Genomic DNA, 12,736 nt, shown 5'->3' on the forward strand with positions numbered 1-12,736 from the left:
CCACCATCTTTAAAGCGCTCCATGGCATAGGGCCCAGTTACCTGCGGGATCGCGTCCTCCCACATACATCCCTGCGGCCAATTCGCTCTCACAGAGAGGGGCTTCTCCTGGTGCCGTCCGCCAGGCAATGCCAGCGGGTGACGCCAAGGAGTAGGGCCTTCTCTGTGATGGGCCCAACCCTCTGGAATGACCTCCCCCCCGACATTAGAACCACCACCGACTTCCGCTCCTTCCGGCAGAAACTAAAGACTCACCTGTTTCGACTGGCTGGCCTGGCATAATTTCAACACCTATCTCCTGGCATTTATATTTTACTGGTTTTTAAGGGTATTATTCTATAGTCTTAATTTTATTGGGTATTGGGATCTTAATGTCTGTTTATTTTAATTATTTATTAGCAATTACAGTCCTGCACATCTTTTATCCTCCTCTTATCCATCCATGCATTTTATATTTGTATATATATATTCCCCATGTAGTAATTTTAACTGTTTTAATTGTGTTCTTTGACATGGACTGTACACCGCCCGAGTCCCTTTTGGGAGAGGGGGCGGTCTATAAGCGCTAATAAATTGAATTGAATTCTTGGAAATATTCAGAAGTGATTTGTCTTTGCCTCCCTTGGGTGTGGAGGGACAGGGGGGTGGAGACAGAGGGGGAGAGAAGGGAGAGAGATCTCCAACAAGCTTCATGCCTAAAGTAGGAAAAAACCTCCTGGTCTCCCAGTTTTTAGTCTATTGTGTTTAACCACTACATCAAACTGATTTTCTTCTGCTATCTTGGATGGATTAATTTTTCTTTTTTCTTTTAACTTTTTTTTTTAAAAAAAATCAACTGAGTTATTTGGCCTAACTTAAATGGAGCTCAATTAGCAGGATCGATGCTTAAATCTCCAGTTTCCAGTTTAAGTAGATATCCTGATCTCAAAGCCTCCCTCTGTATGGTGAAGTTTCACACGTCATAATCTGAACTAGTGAGTTTTTCTTGTCATCCAAATTAAAATCACTTTAATTTTTCCTGAGAATTAATGCCTCTTACCATCTGTCTGTCTACCTGTCTATCTAATTATCCATCCATACTATTTATAAACTTCATCGGTTTGTCTACCTGCCTATCTAATTATTTATCCAGACTATTTATAAACTTCATCTGTCTGTCTACCTGCCTATCTAATTATTTATGCATACTATTTATAAACTGCATTTCATGGTTCAAATCTTACTAAGGTGGCTTGCACCTTATATTTCAAACATTGATTAACTCTAGGAGAAGTGGTTATAATAATTAATGGGACAGAGCAAACCTTATTCTGAATTCAGTAATCAGTGTAACTTCCCTAATTTCTCCTAAGGAGAAATTTAATGACAGTTAGAACAATTAATCAGCGAAACAACTTGTTTCCAGAAGTTGTCAATGCTCCAACACTGGAAGTTTTTAAGAAGAGACTGGACAATCATTTGTCTGAAATGGTAGGGTTTTCTTCCTGAGCATGGGGTTGGATTAGAAGACTTCTAAGGTCCCTTCCAACTCCTGTTCTGTTCTGTTCTGATCTGATCCTAGTGGTCATTAAATAGTATTGCAGAAAAAAATATGAAATTGATAGAGATTCCTATTGTAAATTGATAAAAAATTAAGATTTATTTTTGTCCCTAAGTAAAACAGATGTATAGGTCTATCTATTTAGGTAGTGAAAAGAAAAAGAGAAGACAGGTTTTCCTAATATAAATTTAGAAATGAGTAGCTGCAATTTAAATAGAAATATATTAAATCTCATCAACCTACACAATCCTAACAGTCAGTGATACTTTCTTTATGTATCATTTATTTATAAGTATTTGCATGCCATCTCTTTTTGTGATTCTAGGTGGCTTGCAATAAATGGAATAAAATATCCACAAATAAAATGCTATTTTGCATTCCACTTTCATTCCCAGCTGATGGATAGTTTCTCTATATGATCATTTGTTTCAAAACTAGAATGTGTTGAGATCATCCTTTTCATTAAGTCAGAGTTGCAAATTCTTCACTGTATATTGGGATTGACTAGTATTTGGGCAGAGTTGCTCTATATATGGGGGTCAGGTCTTAAGTTCTGTGCTAAACATTTTGTGAAAGCAGGTGTGTAAACTAGATGGTATGACAGCACATTTCCTTCAGAGTGGGAGTAATTTTCTTAATAACTACCTTGATTTACCAAAAGTCCTCTCTGTGGGTGAATCATCTTCTCCTGATTCACAATTGTTACTTTAGGCAAAACCACCTATAGTTATCTATAGTTATTCTACAAGTGCTTTAATGCCTGAAATACTTGCCATAGGCAACCGTTTTGGACATGAGTAGGAGTTCTACAATCACCAATCTTCCTCCTCTTTCTTTCCTTTTAAATTTATTGTAATAAATTAAATTAAACATTAAAAGGCATAAAGCACAGATTGTCAGGGTTCCAAGTAACACCCCCAACAAAAGAAGACTCTGAGGCTAGGCATAACTCAAAGTTCCATTTTATTAGATGTGCCATATTGGCACATCTGGGAAAACCCGAATCTGAAAGCTTCCAGGTTTTCCCCACCCAAAATGAAAGTCCAAGTCCTTGCCCCAGCACCCACAGATCCATCCAGTGGTAGCTTTCAAATTTGTTTAGAACCTCTTCTGTTGGTGTGGCCTGCTTTGTGGGAGTGGCTTGCCGGCCATGTGACTTTAACACTTGTGGACTTCAACTCCCAGAATTCCTCCTCCAGTCATGTTAGCTCAGGAACTCTGGCATTGAAGTGTGCAAGTCTTAAAGCTGTCAAGTTACAAGACCCTTGCATCCCTAACCCTTTAGAAAAAAAACCCCGGGGATGTTCTAACTTGACAGCTTTAAGACTTTAAGGTTTACATAGGACTCTTAGAGGTGGGCGGGGTGATTGGTGAGCCAGCCAATCAGTGAGCAGTGGGTGGGGCAAGCGTGGTGCGGACGGGCGGGGGGAGGGAACTGGAACCGGTTCTAAACGGCACGGTAGATTTGTGGAACCTCTTCTATAGAAGAGGTTAGAGCTGGCAGGAACCCACCCCTGGGTCCATCACATGGTCCAATCAATGCACCGTCCTAACTGGAAATACTCCCCAGCCACACCTCTCCAGGTGCAAGGTAGAGTGGCCTTGACTCTCATGTTTTACTGCGTAAGTAACACCATCATGTATTACTGAGTCACTGAATAACCATTATTGATTTGGTTTACACAACATATTATTTATTATTTTTTAATTTTATTCATATCGTGCCTTCATTGTTTTTTAAAACTTAAACTATAATTTAAAAATTATAACATCTAAATAAAACCAAATTTGTTTCATTTAATGAAGCCGGATTTATTTGATACTTCCTTCCAGTTAAGAATGCTAGCTTGATTAGTTTTCAACCGTCGTTTCTTGTCCTCCCCTCTGGTGCTTTGGAGAATAATGTGATCCCCCCCCTCTTGTTTGTGGTAGCCTCTCAAATATTGGAATACTGCATCACATCACTCCTAGTTCTTCTTTTCTCTGGACTAGCCAAACCCAAATCCTGGAACCGTTCTTCATATGTTTTAGTTTCCAGGCTTTTAATCATCTTAGTTGGTCTTCTCTGTACTTTTTCCAAAGTCTCAATAACTTTTTTGTAGTGTGGTGATAGATATCTGTTGCAGCTGTGGTCTTATTAAGGCTTTATAAAGTGATACTAATACTTCATGTGATTTTGATTGTATTGCTCTGTTTATACAACCCAGGATTATATTAGCTTTTTTTGACTGCCGCCGTACACAAAACATATGTGTACTCACTGCTTCATAAAATGTGGGTTGGATGGCATCACAATTTAAGTAGGCGGTTTTAAAATTGTACTAAAGGAGTGCTCCTCGTGGTTCATCACCAAACAGGAGTCGTGTGGGATGTCGCAAGGTTCACCCCTGGGTCCTGCCCTTTTCACAGTTTGATTTGATTGATTTTGAATGAACAGGCGAAGAGAATGTAGAAGACACAAAATTGGGTAGGATAGCTAAAGCCAAAGAAGACAATCCAGAACAACTTTATAGAAACAGATCAGGAGAGGAGGAAAATCCAGATAGAAAATCCTGGTGATAGATATCTGTTGCAGCTGTGGTCTTATTAAGGCTTTATAAAGTGATACTAATACTTCATGTGATTTTTGATTGTATCTCTCTGTTTATACAACCCAGGATTATATTAGCTTTTTTGACTGCCGCCGTACACTGCTTGCTCATATTGAAGTAATCATCCACTAGGAGTCTAAAGTCCCTCTCACAGTTACTGTTTTTGAGCCAGGTTTCACCTAATCTGTACGTATAAGTTTGATTTTTTTCCCTGCCTAAATGTAACAATTTGCTTTTTTTGCCACATTAAAAATCATTTTGTTGGATAGGACCCCTTGTTCAAGTTTGTCAAGATCTTTTTGGATCCTGAACTTTTCTTCTGGGGTATTGGCTATTCCTGCCAGCTTAGTGTCATCTGCAAATTTCTATTCCCTCATCTAAGTCACATTAAGTGTCTGAATGGAGTTAAAGGGAGAGCATTTAGCAAATCTTAACTGAATTTGTAGATAGCTAACCAAGGGAGCCAAGGAGCAAGAAGAAGGAAAAAAAACATCAATGGGTGATGCCTGAAGATACAATGTTGAAAATGAACAGATTAAAGCTCATGATCTGAAATTCTGGTGTATTTCTGTTCCTCTCCAAAAAGAATCTCGTATATACAGGTACAACTTCATCTTATAAAAGAGGATGAAAAAGTATTCTCAGACAAGGCAGATGCTATAATGGGAGCTGAGAGAGGAAGCCACACAACATAAATATGGTAATCAAGGACAGGAGCAAGCCCGGCAGACACGAATGGTGGCGGAATACGAGACATAAAAGACAATCTTCCCCAATGGAATTCAGAAATAGTTTGGGGCAGATTGCCTTTTATATATAGACAATCCCTGCAGAAAACAAGACCTTGCAGAACAGGATACAAGATATTAAATCCTAGTAGAGTAGAAGGGATGCAATTGTGCCCAGCAAGGAGACAAAGGAAAGAATCCTAGTGACTCATTTTTACAAGGAACCAAAACATATGTGTACTCACTACTTCATAAAATGTGGGTTGGATGGCATCACAATTTAAGTAGGCGGTTTTAAAATTGTACTAAAGGAGTGCTCCTCATGGTTCATCACCAAACAGGAGTCGTGTGGGATGTCGCAAGGTTCACCCCTGGGTCCTGCCCTTTTCACAGTTTGATTTGATTGATTTTGAATGAACAGGCGAAGAGAATATAGAAGACACAAAATTGGGTAGGATAGCTAAAGCCAAAGAAGACAAATCAAATCCAGAACAACTTTATAGAAACAGATCAGGAGAGGAGGAAAATCCAGAATCTCTCTCTCTATATATATAAATGGCTGTGTGTGTGTGTAGGTTCCAGCATAACTCTGGAACAATTTCAACCAAACTTGGTACACAAATGACTTACTCTCTGGAAACAAACACTGTGGGGGTAACACCCCGCTAAAACCCCTTGGGGCGTGTGCTCTGTTAAGATACAGCCTGTTGTGCCTTAAAATGGCTTCTACTGTATTGCCGTAAAATGGCTTCTACTGTACAATCCAGTGGAATTGCCATGATAACGGCTTCACAGTAGTCCACAAGGGGGCTCCCTCTGGTAAAGGGGAAAATCCAACAGTAGAAATTACGTTTGGTCGGACATTTTCCCCCTATAAATAAATACCTGGGAAACACTGGGTTATCAACTAGAACAAAACACTTCACTTGGGAAATAGAAATCAAATTTAGGATGCACGACATGTCCCTTGATGACAGCATTTCTGAAAAAGATCTTGAGACAGTAGTTCATAGCAAACTGAAAATGTGTCAGAAGAATACAATACAATACAATATAATACAATAGCAGAGTTGGAAGGGACCTTGGAGGTCTTCTAGTCCAACCCCCTGCCTAGGCAGGAAACCCTATACTATTTCATACAAATGGCTATCCAACATCTTCTTAAAGACTTCCAGTGTTGGGGCATTCACAACTTCTGGAGGCAAGTTGTTCCATTTATTAATTGTTCTAACTGTCAAGAAATTTCTCCTCAGTTCTAAGTTGCTTATTTCCTTGATTAGTTTCCACTCATTGATTCTTGTTCTACACTCAGGTGCTTTGGAGAATAGTTTGACTCCCTCTTCTTTGTGGCAACCCCTGAGATATTGGAACACTGCTATCATGTCTCCCCTAGTCCTTCTTTCTATTAAACTAGACTAGACATACCCAGTTCCTGCAACCGTTCTTCATATGTTTTAGTCTCCAGTGCCCTAATCATCTTTGTTGCTCTTCTCTGCACTCTTTCTGGAGTCTCCACATCTTGTCTACATTGTGGCGACGAAAACTGAATGCAGTGTTCCAAGTGTGGCCTTACCAAGGCATTATAAAGTGGTATTAATGAAAGAATGATAGAACTGCAAAAGAACAAACAAGCAAAAAAAACCACCAAGCAAATGCAATTTTAAGTTGCATCATCAGAAGTGTATTATTCCAATAAAGATATTATGAGTACAATTTTAGCAGAATATATTAAGACAAATAAAGAACAGTTGTGGTAGGACATGGATCTGGTTTATAGGATTAACTCAGCATATGCTAGAACCCATAACATTCCAAGGGAGGTGCATGTTAAATTCTTAGGAGGACCACAAGGGATGAGGTGCTAGGGGCCCAAAGGGAGGGACCATTAAAATATCAAGATAAAGAAAGTACCATTCTTAAGCAAATTCCGAAAAAAAATTAGAGAAAGAAGGAAGAAGTATTCCTCCTTAGCAAAGAAACTATACAATAAAGGAGTTTGGTTTAGATGGTTATTGCCAGAGGGAATGCTGATTTTCTGGGAGGGAAACAGTGTTAGAATTAACACAGTGGAAGAAACTGAAGCCTTCACTAAAAAACATTTTTCTCTCCTAGAGGATGAAAATAAGGGAGGTGGTGAAAAACGCATCAATGTACAAGATCTGGGGGAGGGGGGTTCCATCTGGGGACAGGGAGGAGGGAGCAATATCAAAAAGGCTGAGATCACAAAAATAAATGTATTTGAAATATTATTGTAATTGTTGATATACTAGAAAGTGACAAAGTGACAAAGAATGAGATGATTGAACACATGGTTGATATAATGTAAGAACTCTGTTTATGCTTATCTTTTAAACGTTGTTTTCAAAATTGAAAAAATTATGAGATTTGGAGGGACTTCCACCACTAGCACGGGATCTGCCAAAAAAATGTATGCACCTTTGTACCCTTTCCCTACTGGTTTTTAAAAAACCAATAATTTTTTTTTAAAAAGTGTATTATTCCACATTATTCTGCCTTGGCTAGATCTCACAAGTACTATGTATAATTCTGGTTGCCACACTTCAAAAAAGATTCAGAAAATTTAAAATATTAATAAAAGATGATTGGAGACCAGAAACTAATTCCTGTTGACATCAACAAAAGCAAGTGGGTATGTTTAGCCTTGAGGAAAAGAAGACTGAGATTGAAAATAGTACCTGAATAAATACAATGCTAAAGAAGGTCAGCATGATTTTACAGTAAGAAAATCAACACAGCATTCAATTAACCAGAGATGTCTTGGGCTTCATTTGGAATTCAAACATATGCTAGATTGCTTCTACAGTGAAGGCTACAGATTTGGCTATCAATTGGGGTACTTTAATTTGTATTGGGCATTGAGCAAAGGATTGGACTTGAAATGTTAGACCTGAACTGTTTAAGCTCTTTTCAGCTCTATGATTCTAGGACCATAAATTCTAGATATTCAATGGCACAGCTGCTAGCTGTGTTGGTGGTGATTTGGGGGCTGTAGGAACAACACAGCTGGAAGATATCAAGTTGAGGTAACTGTTGTAAGGATTTACATTCAAGACAGATCCAAGACTCACTTTTATCTCTCTTTCTCATACACACACACACACACACACACACACACACACACACACCCCTCACAGACAACTTTGCTTTAGGCCCAAAGCTAAAATGAGAGAGAAGTTTCCAATAGCAAGTGCTGGAGTGTGAAAAACAGCAACACGCTGGGGAACAGAGATAAGTTTGGAAATCCCTAAAAGCCTAAGCAGAAAATATATTTCTATCCCTCACACTGAAGAAAGATTCAGCTGCCAGACTGCTCAGATTGTTATATATTAAATAAAGATAATAGAGAAGACGAAAACGCACCAACTTGTTCTTCTGAGCAACCAGTATCTTTAACCTTGCTTACTTTTTTTCTTTTCTGCATGTCTTAATTTTAAGCAGTTAGTAATTGTTAATAACTAGACAACCCATGACCCATTGGGTCATTTTTCTTTCCATATATAATACAGACTTGCAAGCTTCCCTTGGTCTCATAACACTCAAGAGAGCCCTGGGGAAGCTGCCTCCTGCTCAGCTGACCCACGGAAGTGCTTGCCACTTTTCTGTGAGTGGTGGGGACAAAAAAACCACAAAGAAAACTGCCCCTGCTCCCCCCCAGCGGTTGGATTCCAAAACTTTTACTACTGGTTCTGTGGGCGTGGTTTGGTGGGCATGGCATGGTGGGTGTGGCATGGTGGGTGTGGCTTGGTGGGTGTGGCTTGGTGGGTGTGGCTTGGTGGGTGTGGCTTGGTGGGTGTGGCAGGGGAAAAATACTGTAAAATCTACATTCCTTCCCCACTCCGGGGCAAGGTTACTGCAAAAATCCCATTTCCTCCCGATCAGCTGGGACTCGGGAGGCAGAGAATAGATGGGGGTGGGGCCAGCCAGAGGTGGTATTTACCGGTTCTCCGAACTACTCAAAATTTCCGCTACCGGCTCTCCAGAACTGGTGAGAACCTGCTGAATACCACCTCTGCCACCGTCCCATTCCATTGTGCCCCAAGTGTCCCCTCCCTCCAGGAAGGAAGACAGCTCACCCATTGTCAATGCTCCCTGCCAGCTGTCCCATGCCAGCAAGCAATCAAGAAGTTCATTTCCATATATAATATAGACTTGGGCTGTTTCCCACTCCACTCACAATCCTCAGGTGGCTAGTAAAGTCTGCTTCTCCTCCTCTCAGCCCTCTTGCCTAACCTGTGGAACTGCCTGTCACTTTATTTTGGGGAGGGGGAACAATGAGAGCCATAGACCACAAAAATAACCTGCCCCATTGGCCCCCAACTCAGTGTCTCACTAAGCCTCACCTTTCCTCCAGGGAGGAATAGTGCTCACCCATTGACAACCCAGCCAGCACTACCTTCCCATCAGGGATCCCTGTCACTCCCTCATTCTTCCCTCAGTAGCCACAGCTATTCAATTTCAGCCTTGGTTCCAAAGCAACCAATGGCTTCTTGCCTCTTGGGCAGGAAGAAAGAAAGAATGGAGACATACCTCTTCCATCTCCTCTTCTGCCATGCAACTTACAGGTTGGGACAGTGGTGGGTTCCTACCAGTTTGGACTGGTTCGGCTGAACCGGTTGTGGTATGGCAACCTGGGTTGCTGGAACCGGTAGTGACCCAGGCCTGCCATGCCCCCCGAACCAGTTCCTCAGTCACATCTGCCATCACTGACATGCTTCTGTGCATGCGCAGAACTGTTTTCAGTCAACTGTGCATGCGCAGCAATGCGCAGTGGCCGCGTGCAAGAGATAAGCAAACAACATGCGCACAAAACACCCTCTCATTGAACCAGAACCAACTAGTGGGGGGTTCCTAACCAGTTAGGAACCCACCACTAGGTTGGGAAAAATGTGGTTGGAAGGCATGGTAGGACACAGCCACAGGTTTGCCAAATTTCAATCCCATGGGAGCCGTTGGTCTTGGATTTTAGACACATTCTTTAAGTTAGCCCATTTGAAGTCATGTTGATTCATAAATTGTTGCTCTGGGATGCACCAATTGAAGGTTAGTGTTTTAGTAGTCTGTAGATATTGTGTTTCCTCTGAACATCCAGACAGTTATTACCTGAGGCAGACACTCTGCCTTCTGTCCTCATCTATCAATATGGCATGACGATGCAAACAGAAGCTACACTTATGTTTATGTAAGCCATGATAGGAGAAATTACTGGTGTGTGTGGGGGGGAAGCCTCACCAAGAGTTTGCTTAAGGTAATTGGACTGTCTATTCTTGAATACTCTCTTGAGGGAACTCCCAGACAGGACCAACATGGAATGATTGGCTCTTAGAACTTCTTTGAGTCTTGGCACCACAAGGTCGTTCTCTGTCAGTTTTCGATCACTTGTAGCTCAGCTCTCTTGAATGAGAAACTGGTCTGGAGGCTACCAGTCCTCGTCGGCCTCACTTTTTCCTCTCTACAGACAATGAAGCACCTCAGTAGAGGTCTGGCACCTGCTAAAACAAGTTCATGCTAATCATAATGTCTGGATTATGATTATTCTAAATCAGGCATTAATTTTCCGAGTTCTCTTGCTCAGCTGGCAAATTGACATTTCCTCACATGAGCTGGCAGCATTAGCTGCATGCTGTCTAACAAGCAATCAAAGTTATTTAACGCTTTTAACATTTCCAAAAAAAAATAGATTCGTTGTAAGCCAACCGTGCTTTTTTACCTGTGGGCACCTACCCTGAAGTCTGTCAGACTCTGCTCAGCTTGACAAGATTGAAATAATAATAAAAGGAAAGCTGTCATCCTGTACACCAAAGCACCATTGTGGCAAGAATTATACATCTCCATCCATATCTCACAGTTATCTGAGATATATCACAGATAGATTATAGCTCACATTTGCAAGAAAGTTTCTAGCATCTGTCTAGATTTCATTAGGCTTAACCCCATACGTAAGACTGGTCTATTTTAGGCAAACTCATAAGAAACCAAAGAACTGTAGATAAGTAATGTTTATTGAAAAAAGTATAAAGTCATAACCAAGGAATTTCAGCAACTGCTGTTATTCAGGAAGCCCTATTTAGAGAAACCAAACCGACTTGAGTGTTGTTTTGCTTTCTATCCTATGAAAAATATTTATTGCAACTATTTGGAGTTTAATAGATTTTTCAAGTGCTTCAACACAATTATGTTGTTCCATGCATGACTTTGAGTTTTTAATCAACTTCGAGGACAAATTTACCTCTCCAGTGGTTTTATTTTTCTCAGCAGCCTGCGATTGACATCACCTAGAGTGTTAATGTTCATAGTTCTTTCAGGAAATAAATAATCCAGTCAATAATTTTCTTCTTTGGGGAGTAGAAATATCTGGGAAATACCTATCTTTTCTGTCTTTATTGATTTAGTGTTAAAAGATAATTCTGATTTCTTATAAAAGCAGCATAAAAGTATGCTATTGGCTGCCATAGTAACAGAGAGGGTGGGGGCTCATGGTATTTGGGAGGGGGAAAGTGCTGGTGGAGATATCTCAATAGGCAGTTTTGTTCTCACCATCCTCTGCGCATGCTGATGGCTCGTGTTTGGGATTGGTCAAGGCCAACTGTCTCTGCATACCAACTGAATGAGGTCACTTGAAGATGCGCCCCAAATGACACCTTTGGGAATTGGAGATTGGACATTGGGTTGGGGTAACTGGGGGAAGGGATCTGGGTAAACGTCTGTGTTAGATATTAGCAACTGTTATAATGGTTTCCACCAAGGTCCTCTGTTCTGGCGGGAACAGAGGTTTAATCTCATTGGTCGAAGAGTCTGACAGCTCCCTATAAATTGGCTGCTGTCAGACTGAACCTTCGCTGGATTGTACATACTTGTTCTGTTATAGTAAAGAGCTGTTGTTGCCTTTAGCCTGAGTGTGCCTTTCCATTACCCGATCTAACAGTCTGGTACCAGTTCATGCTTTTTTTGCTTCAGATCTTGCTTCACTTTCAGAGTTTTCACTTCACGTCCAGTAAAAGTACCTTTTCTCTAATTAAATGGAGTTGGGGGTTTTCTTTCTTGGATATTGAATGAGGCACACCTGACATTATGTACAGTATATATCAGAAACATACAGCCATTCTTTTGTATTTTAAAAAGTTAGATTCATAAGGAAAAAAGGCTGGTGTCTGAATCCTGATGCTATTATTGTTTTTCTCAGAATCTGGCCAGTATGTTGCAGGGTCTGTTGCTTTTTGCACAGTGCTCACCTACTTCTTACAGTAAAGTTATCAATGTATGATGTGATGAAGGATTTTATTTTGTTTCACAGGTTAGGGTTGTGTAGGGCTGAGAAGCAGTGATGGTTCTATGTAGGTCACCCACCTGGCTTCTTTGCCTAAGGGAAGTCTAGAACCCGAGTCTTCCATTCATAGTCTAGCACAGTGATGGCTAACCTTTTCCATACTGAGTGCCCAAAGTGCACCCAAACCCACAAAATGCAATGCGCACACAGCCCCCATGCATGCGCACTTCCCCCTGTTCAAGCGCCCCTGCACACACACTACTCATGCGCATGTTCCCCCCACACCCTGACCCCCATGCCTGCATGTGCTGACCCCCCACATGTGCCCTGCCCCCCGCGCATGCACGGCAGAGACCTGAAGACCAGCTGGCTGGTGGGAGGCATGCGCACATGCTTGGCGGAGATGAACTGGGGGGGCGGCTCTCGTGCCCACAGAGAGGGTGCTGCGTGCCACCTCTGGCACACATGCCGTAGGTTCACCATCACGGGTCTAGCATCTTAATATTTGTACCACTGACTGTTTGACTGCTAATATTGTATTTATAAAAAATAATTAATGGAGCAATTTTCCTTCACATACATGGAATTAACCT

This window comes from Natrix helvetica, assembly GCF_964273705.1.
Source record: "Natrix helvetica genome assembly, chromosome: 2".
Classification (NCBI taxonomy): Eukaryota; Metazoa; Chordata; class Lepidosauria; order Squamata; family Natricidae; genus Natrix; species Natrix helvetica.